Source organism: Perna viridis, chromosome 4, assembly GCF_037379345.1.
Source record: "Perna viridis isolate PV_CMFRI_1.1 ecotype Kerala chromosome 4, ASM3737934v1, whole genome shotgun sequence".
In the NCBI taxonomy this organism is placed as follows: Eukaryota; Metazoa; Mollusca; class Bivalvia; order Mytilida; family Mytilidae; genus Perna; species Perna viridis.
In genome coordinates, this window is record NC_142448.1 from 47,892,472 (window position 1) to 47,902,811 (window position 10,340).

The following is a 10,340-nucleotide window of genomic DNA, read 5'->3' on the forward strand; positions in this document are numbered from 1 at the left end:
ACAAATATCGAAAAATAAAGCCAAACACAGCACTTATAAGTACTAAGTAAGTATGTCAAAGGTGTAGCATTATCGAAGATTTATTACAATAAATGAAACATATGTGTTCCAGGCGTCGTCGGAAATTTGTGTTACTTAAATTTCGCAAAAAATTTCAGAAATGTTTCAGTAGATAAAACAACAGTTATTATACTTGAAGCTTTACAGTCTGAGTTCTTGTAATTTTTGTTTACATCAAATGCATTAATTCTTGAAAGTATGTAGAATAACTTTACCGTATGTATGTTTTAAGTCATATATTTGACAGTTTTCATTACTTAGTATTTTGGTTAACAAAGTTGTTGAAAATAGGTTACAACGTATTGTTCTGAGAAATCTATAGTAAACAAAATAAATAACTTAAACAAAAACAACATAAAACAATTAATTCAAACAAATGTATTTTACTATAAAAGTATTGATATTCAAGGTTTTGTCAGGTAGACATATTTGTGGTTTCATCAATTTTCGCCATTTCAAAGATGATAAGCGTTTTTTAGTGCTAAACATTAATTATGCGGATATTGTTTTTCGCACTTTTCTGTCCAACGCTAAAATTAATACTTTTAAAGTACTTATTTTCGCGATTTGTGGTTTACAAGTATCTCTGTTTAATGTCTTATATTTATGTTATACGTTCGCATTTTGTTGAATGTTACTTTACGATTAATATGCATATTAAAAGGTACATATTTTTTACTGATTTCGGAAAACTAAAAGCTCTAAAAACTAAAATCAACGAAATATAACATCTATAAAGCATTACTATTTTCCAACAAAATGTTTGCCAACTGGCCAATCTTCTCAAAAACTATAATGCATTCAACCTTCCCACTTTTACCGAAATATCAAAAGTAATATACATTTGCATAAATATGTATAATATCATGAGAATTATTACATTTGCAATATTGAATTAGAATCTTACCTTTTGGTAACTGTAACCAAACCAGATATTAACAAAATCCCTAATACAATGCCAAAAATCAGACCTGTGAATAAGAGCAGAAAATGTCCAACTTATTCAAAACATTGAATAAGACATCATAACTGGTGTTTTTTTATGTATGCAACTTTTATTCTATTCCATCAGGTGTTGTAAATCCGCATGATTCATTTGATTTAATGCTTTCATGATTTGTGTTGAATTATATTTCTTGTTGATATACATCATTCTTCTTCTCTCGTAGCCTTGTCTAGAGTATTTTTAATTGTTTTCTTTTGTAATACTGAAGAGCACTACGCCTCATTATAACGTTTTACATTTACAAAGGACATGAATTTTCTAAAGCGATATATTTCTTCAAATCCGACAGGTGGAGATAGGTAATAACTGACAAGCTCTTACAAAATATTTTAAGCACTGTTTATTACCTATCATTTCTGAGTAGTTGCTCTTTTCTATCTCGTACTTTACATTTTGACATTCTGGAATGAAACGAAAATATTTTACCTTAAAGATATGAAGATATGAGGGAGTAATCAAGGGAACCAAGGTTATAGCGGCAATCAAAAGAATGTAATCCATGGACAAACATCAGACATGGAAAACAGACATACACAACAAAGAACACATAGTAACTAAAATTAAACATACAAAGTAACACAAGCAAATGAGCAACCCGGACTCCACCAAAAACTGGGAGCATGGACCAGGCGCACGGGTAGGTCAAGAACTATCGTTGTAGAAAAATATGGACCTATAAACTCGATCATTCGTAAGTATATACTATCCATATTCTCCCACAGTGGAGCAGAAACAGAAGAAGACTGGTACGAGAAAAAAAACCATTGCATAAGATGTAATTATTTGAATTGATTGTTGACTTCATTATAACATATTTTTTTTCCAAAGAACAAGAACTTCATTAAACTGAATTAACTTAAGATAAGCAGCTCGCGTGAAGTACTAGACACATGGGTAGCGAATTTACAGTCGAGTTTTATGAAAGAGGTAGAACAGATTGAAATGAGGCCATCGTGACGACGCTACATCTTTTGTATCGACAAACTACAGTCGTCTGGCAACGTATTGCTAAAGGGTCTTTAGAAAATAAAGTGGTTTTATGGTCGAAATATCTAACCGGCATATAAGGTCAGAGACATAAACTTCACACCATTGAGTACGTTGAATACTACTGCAGAGCACAACCAATCAAGAAATCAAACTAGTCGGTCTATGATTAAGTACAGCAGTTTCAATATCTGATAACGTGTTAAATATTTGAAATGTATCAAATATAGTGACGTGACACCCCACATCGCACCCATGAATCTCGTTGTTAACCTTCATCACACCACTTTATACCGTGTCTGTAGATTCGTCATACTTCTACTCGGAATTCTCTATCATTTTCTCTTAGTCATGCTGCAAACTATAATACTCTCCTTTCACAAGTGTATCATAAAATATATATTAGATGAAAACGTGTCATTACATTCTGCTTCTCCATTAATCAATATCAACAATTGATCCAGAGGTCATCGTATTGATATATATATATATATATATTTTACTTGTACATTATATAAAACATCATTTGACACGTATTATTCTCTTAATATATCATGTTATTTTTTAAACAAGAATAATCGTTAAGTTACTTGATAGGGGTCGTGAGTTATTGTGACTTTGAGAATGATAAATGTAGGTGGAATAACAAAACCGATGACGACAACTGGAACAGAATTAGAGCACAAAATAAACACAATTATCCTACAAGTGATCATACAACTGGATCTGGTAAATATAGCTAGTACATAAAATCAAATGTGTTTGACATAATATTGTAACTTATTACTTGTGTTTTGACTTCTGTTTTGTTTGTTCTTGTTTGATAATATGAAGTCCACTAACACGATCATTAATATTCATCAGTACAAATATAAAAGTTCAGCATTTCAGTTTTTCTCTGACTTAAAATCAATGATATGCCTGTATCATATTCAATTTCAACAAAGTCTATCAAGCTTTCAGTTGAGACAGATAAAAATCGGTTATTTTCATTCTTTAATGAGATGGCTGTAAAATGTTGAATACAAAAATGATGTGTAAGCATTATGTCTCTAACCCTACGTCAACCTTCTTAATACATACCGTTTTGTAAGAGTCTAGTTAAGTTTTGTATTGGCTGTAGTATTTTTTATTGGATTGTAAACAATTGTTTGAATTCTCCGTTTAATGACTGGTAATACACAGACAATATGCCCCTATCATTCCCGTACATGTAAAACCAAAACACGAAACACATTTCCCCTGAACTGCTGTATGCTGGACTGATAAAATTGGATCGTTCTTCGTACACAGTGCTTGTTGCATTCATATACACGTAGTTACCTTTATCTATGTTATAAACATTTGGTCTGATTCAATAAATATATAATATATCAATGTAGTTTCTTTATTCGAAATGAAATATAAATACTTAACAGACAAAATATTTTTTTCACTCTTTCCTTTTAGCGATATAATGACGATTTAAGTTTTTCAAACCATGGAAATAACCTGCTGCTTAATCAGTAAAAATGGACATGCCATTTTAAGCCATAATCATCCATTTTCATACGGATTTGGATGCTAGCTAAATAAGGCATCTCGAAGTACACTTCGGACATACAAGAAACATAGAACACAATATAAATATCTGGGGTGCATGGTTTAAGTAAATGTATGCGTTAAAATTTACATAAAAATATGAAAATTTGTTTTCTTGATTCAAACAAATCGAATTCAAAAACAGCTAAGAAACATATAACGCATTTACTTCTACAGCATAATGCTTTTTTTTATTTAGGTAATTAAATAGACGGCGTATTTTTCATTGTAAAATATTTGTTAAAAAATATTTGAAAGATAAAGAAAAGTCCCTAAAAGTAAGACTTTTCGTTTACTTTCGATTTTAAATTGTTATTGAAACTAAAAATTTCAAACGTAACAATTATGTACATATTTAATTTTCAGTGTCGCAACATACGCTTAAAATATTTTCAGCTAGGTTAAGTCTTACGTATGGTACAAATTATAATCCCCTCTTTCGTTATTTTCAAAGAATGCATTAAATGATAAATTCAATAAAACAATGTTAAGGCTTACATGATGTACGCGTGTGATCATTGCGAGGTGGATCGATATCGGTTTCACTACTGCGTCTTTGCCAAACACCGTCCCCATGCCAACCACACAAATCAGCTTCGAAGTTACATTCTAAAAAGGGAAAACAGATATTGCTGATAGACATGCACAAGAATCGGCTTTTTTACATTTGCAACGAATATTATAAAAGAGGTAATTTGTCAATCATGTCATAATCCGATGATAGTTTATTGTTTTAGTTAAACCGTATTCCATGGCTACCCTTACCACTTTAGCATGCTCCAATAGTTTTTCTAAGAAGTTACATGTAAATAGTCTAGTCAAGCTTCAAAAGTACTGTATATATTATTGCTGGATAATGTAAAAGTCGCATAATAAAAATATATCTTGTATTTTATCCATCAATTTACCTTTGATATGTTGACATTCGGTATTGGTAATGACAATATCATCGACTGCGAATCTGCTATCTAAATGGTTGCCAGTTGCCTGAATCAATAACCAATAATCGCCAGTATCTTCTATTGGAATAATTTTTCTCTGCCATCCCGAATTTTTATTTATATTTTGCAACTTCCAACTCTCCGTTCTATTTACGTTGAATTTAGAGACATTTATTGAATCATTAGGTCTGTACAACCAGTAGTACAAGGAAAGACATTGTTTGAAATTTCTAGTTATACGTTGGCTTTGTATTGTTTGTGTTTCCATGCTGGTTTCGACATAATAGTAATAACCTAACTCTAAAATAAATCAACGAATCTATATATTGTCAAAAAAAAAAACAAACAAAAACAAAAAAAACAAAATCACGAACAGTATTTATATTTGACATTGAAAAATAAAATTCAAAATACTCAAAAATTAAAACAGACTTTAATATCAGACAAACCGCAGCAAATTGTGAAAAGACAGAACCATAATTTAAACGAACCACCATTTCTTGCAAAGGCAAAGATACATGATATACAATGAAGGGGTAATGAGTCTTGCTTTTTCTTTAGAGAAGTCTTGCCTAACTGTTACAGGCCTTCTTAGTCTCTCGTAGAGAATTGGCTCTTTCATAGACTGCTTAAGTTGAAAACTGTATTAATGTCCAATCTGATCCAACCAAGATATTTTTTACATGTATTAAAGTTGAAAATGAAAATGAGGTGCTTACATTCTCGACCACATCATTCTTTGTGTTATAGTAGCCGTAGCATTGCATAGTCAACACTGTAGATTATTTGAAAACTAAATTGCATTACAAAAACGGGCAAATGTGCCACACATGAGAATTATATGGTTTGTATCATATGATTATCGAATAAATCAGGCAACATATGATACTCATATGTGTCGTTTTACATATGATTCTCATATGATTATCATATGATAATCATGTGTTTTTCACAAACTTATAATTACCATATGTTTTCAAGCCAAAAATAACATACGAGAATCATATGGTAAACATATGATTATCATAAGTTGAATATCATATGATTTGTCATATGATTACCATATGATTATCATATGTGGCACATTTGGATGTGTAATTTTTGCATACATGATGCCAATAAAGAAAGTATCAAGTGTTGTTTTGATACAAATATTGAATTAATTACGGAAATATTCTGATCAGAAAGCGGCTAATATTTTTTGAAAGAATTAAAATTCAATAGAAAATACTACAGCCAATACAAAACTTAACTAGACTCTTACAAAATGGTATGTATTAAGAAGGTTGGCGTAGGGTTAGAGACATAATGCTTACACATCATTTTTGTATTCAACATTTTACAGCCATCTCATTAAAGAATGAAAATAACCGATTTTTATATGTCTCAACTGAAAGCTTGATAGACTTTGTTGAAATTGAATATGATACAAGCACATCATTGATTTTAAGTCAGAGAAAAACTGAAATGCTGAACTTTTATATTTGTACTGATGAATATTAATAATCGTGTTAGTGGACTTCATATTATCAAACAAGAACAAACGAAACAGAAGTCAAAACACAAGTAATGAGTAACAATATTATGTCAAACACATTTGATTTTATGTACTAGCTATATTTACCAGATCCAGTTGTATGATCACTTGTAGGATAATTGTGTTTATTTTGTGCTCTAATTCTGTTCCAGTTGTCGTCATCGTTTTTGTTATTCCAGCTACATTTATCATTCTCAAAGTCACAATAACTCACGACCCCTATCAAGTAACTTAACGATTATTCTTGTTTAAAACATAACATGATATATTAAGAGAATAATACGTGTCAAATGATGTTTTATATAATGTACAAGTAAAATAAATATATATATCAATACGATGACCTCTGGATCAATTGTTGATATTGATTAATGGAGAAGCAGAATGTAATGACACGTTTTCATCTAATATATATTTTATGATACACTTGTGAAAGGAGAGTATTATAGTTTACAGCATGACTAAGAGAAAATGATGGAGAATTCCGAGTAGAAGTATGACGAATCTACAGACACGGTATAAAATGGTGTGATGAAGGTTAACAACGAGATTCACGGGTGCGATGTGGGGTGTCACGTCACTATATTTGATACATTTCAAATATTTAACACGTTATCTGATATTGAAACTGCTGTATATCAAGAGTTATCAAGGGAACCAAGGTTATAGCGGTAATCAAAAGAATGTAATCAAGGGACAAAGACCAGACATGGAAAACAGACATACACAACAAAGAACATAAATTAACTAAAATCTTACATACAAAGTAACAAAAGTAAATGAGCAACTCGGACTCCACTAAAAACTGGAGTATGGGCCAGGTGCACCGGTAGGGTAAGCGTCCTCTGCTTTTCTAGAAACACCCGTCGAGTTGCTCATAAAAAGTCAATATATGTCAATGTGGTTATAAGTAGAATGTTTGTCAAATTTAAACATAAAAGCATTTTGCTAATGTAAGGCTGAGCAGTTCTAAAATTGTCGAATACTCATAACTACATAAGGCATTTTGGCATATAACTAATAAACCTGAATCTAATTAATCTTCAATAGCTTACAAATTCACTATTTTGAGAAGAACCTCGCTGTTGTCTGCCAGCTGTCCGTCCTCCCTGCAAAACTGGTGGGACTGGATATCTTGGCAGTAGTATACTGAAAGGGAAGTTTCGGACCATAAGGATTCTCAGGGACAGTTCTGTTACGTTTAGAAACCTTTTTTATTCTTTTTAGCAAAGATTTGTTATAAGCCCTATTTTGGATTCATCATCTGAATCACTAGCAATCGGTTTTGATTTATACTGACGTGTATTGTCCGAACCTCCATAAGAAGTATCAGCTATTCTGATCAGTTTGTTTCTATGTTTCAAAAGTTCAATGCATCCAATAATGAAATCATAGGCGTAATCCACGTCAGAATTGTCTAATGCCCACAAAAATGTGTTAAATCCTCCAGATTTCTGAATTTCCAGTGTTTTGAATCTTTTACTTTGAGACCGACATTTAAATTGCGAATCCGTTTTCAACTTTCTAACTTGCAATTTCACAAACTGAATATACAGTACCGTTAACTTGATCTTAAGATCTCAATGTTTTCCGAAATGTTTACATCAACACCACATTCAACATCATTGGCTTTGTGATTAACTGCATCTAGAACTGTTGTTGATCAAACGCCATGAAACCAGATATTTAAAATACGTGTACATGTATGATCTTCGTCGTGCTGAAAGAACAGCTCATGACAGCGCCGGAACAACCCTGTGGGAGACAACCCGCAAGAAATAAATGTCAATCTTATTTAATTCCTTCAAACAGTTGAAATGCATTAGTATTACATGCAATATACGAACAAGTTACCTATCTCCAACGCAGAAGTTAATGCAGCTACTACATGTATATATAATGATGCAACGACACTGAAATGTAATCCATCTTAAGGTCGAGTAGCCTTATATTTTTAACGACGACCTTTAATTATATTTTAGAAACTTGATTTCGAAATGATTTATCCTTAATAAAGGCGATTATTTGCAACATTTTATATAGATTCTGTTATGAGTTTTCACTATTTTACCAACTAACATACCTATATGTAGATTTTATCGTAAATATAGATAAAAAACGCAAAACGTACAGTCTTTCATATTGTAAAAAATTCTTTTCCTGTAACATACAAAAAAACTAAAATATCCATTAGATTTCTATAGACACACATTTTCCCCCAATTATTTTCCCTTGCAAAAGTTTTTTTTACAATTATTATATGTATTTTTTTATAAACAAATGTTTATGTCAAAACTTGTATTAAAGTAATTTAAGCAAATTATTTTTACACAAATATTAGTTTAATTAAAAATATATGTGTTAGTATGGATGACAGAATATTACGTTCTGTGTACAAGGTATTTTCTCCCTTAAAGCCGCTAATGAAGGAAGTTACAATATGCATGTTGTAGACGGATGAAAATATAGGATTAAATTTATGCCAAGTAGCTTTATGTTTGAACTCTCTTATGTAAGTTATATCGGAAATTGACTGTCTGTACGTAACCGTTGTAGTGTTAACAGCTTAAGATAAGCAGGTCATAGACAATTTTGTTTATAATTTGACTGCTTAGGGAATATAGCCCTCATTCTATGCATTTGTTCGGTAGACGTTTAGCATACATATAGTTGTAATTTCAACATCGTCTGTTATTCCGTTCGATTGAGATTGTAATGTGTTATCAAGGTAAAACAAGGCGACATTTAAATAACTAGGAAAGACATAAATATTTCTTATTTTGTCGCTATCGTGTCTTTTTTTATACACTTGGGGCATATTATTTTCATATAAGTATGGCTTCCTTATTAAAGACGTTTACAAAGAAATAAGGTACTTGCAGCTGGCTTTTTTTCAACACCTATACTGAAATGAAGTTTTAACGAGGTAATCAACAATTTTAAATAAAAGAAGATATTTTAAAGGTGGCACTTTCATCAACTCTACTGAATCATATACATATGTAAAGATTAAATGAAAACTTAACGTAAATAAACTTATTATTAAATTGAATGAATATTCAATTATGATAAATTAGGCGATTGATTGGGAATCGCCTACTAGAAGGGGATAAACTTCATTCTATTATCTTTATTTTGGACGAAGATATCCGTTTCTCATTGATTACACACATATATCTCTAAACTAGTCAAGGCCTATTTATAAATGGAATAAGAAACAGGACATTTGATCTACAATCATCAATAATAAGCCTTTGTTTGATTTCAAATGTAAAATTTGAAATGTTGGGTCAATATAAGCTTAACCATTTATATCTCATAGAACTGACAACAGTAAAAAAAGCAAATGGTTAATTAATAGAAATTTCCACTAAATTGGCACACGAGCAGACGTACCGATAGGGATTGTCTGTTTTGTTATTTTGAATCAGTTCAATTATAGTACAAATAATGCTCAAACTAAAGTATAGGTCATTCCGATTTTATTAAAATTATAATCAAGATTAATGTAATGCCTCTACAAACTTGGCCTTTTATTTATTAGACTGAAAATCGAGTAAATATCATACGTACCGTTCGTTTGATTACGAAGACATACGTATCGCTATGATTATGGAAGGGGAGGAAACTTTAAAATGTTAATTGTCGCCAATTTTATCTTAGCTTTATTTATTTTTCTTATCTTTTTTCATGCAAAAATTACCCTTTTCTCTTTTTTACTCAAAATTGACGTTCCGAATGATTATCAAGAGGCCTTACCAATTAAATTTTGCAAGAAGACAGTGACAAGACAACTGACAATCACAATAAAGCACTTCATGTTTAAAACTTGTTCAAAGACTCCTTGTGACAAAGTTACATCTCCAGCCTCTGAAATATTATTATAAAGGTAATAAAATATTGAAACGACAGATGCAGCATTAACTTTGCTCTATTTTTATTGTAAAAGATGATTTTTCTTCTTCCTGAAATGAATCATCGCAAAAACAGAGAAAGAAAGCACAGTACAAGGAATGCTCCCGACACAAAAGACTACGTGTACAAGAAAACAACAAAATGTAGACACAGAACGAGCAAAGGGTGATCGATCATATTTATCTATATTTACATACTTAAACAATTGCTGTGAAGTCTACCAATTGTAGATTAATATTTTACGAATAAATGGTTAACAAACGATAGACAAATATTTCCAAAACACCTCATTGAGTAGTGTTAAGAATGTGCA

General features: G+C 31.1%; 1 protein-coding gene across 2 annotated transcripts in view; it reads right to left on the bottom strand.

The window, feature by feature from the left end:
* The window catches only part of LOC148620336 (uncharacterized), a 31,258-nt gene extending 22,754 nt beyond the window's left edge, over window positions 1–8,504 (bottom strand). Inside the window, exons 1-3 of one of the 2 annotated variants that reach the window (XM_088581132.1) lie at window positions 7,168–8,504; window positions 1,414–1,467; window positions 968–1,031 (exon numbers count right to left, since the gene is read on the bottom strand). The gene's annotated coding sequence lies outside the window, so the exon portion shown is untranslated. The remainder of the gene's footprint in view (window positions 1–967; window positions 1,032–1,413; window positions 1,468–7,167) is intronic. The other variant, XM_088581135.1, reaches the window with a different exon arrangement.
* Window positions 8,505–10,340: the final 1,836 nt, after the last annotated feature.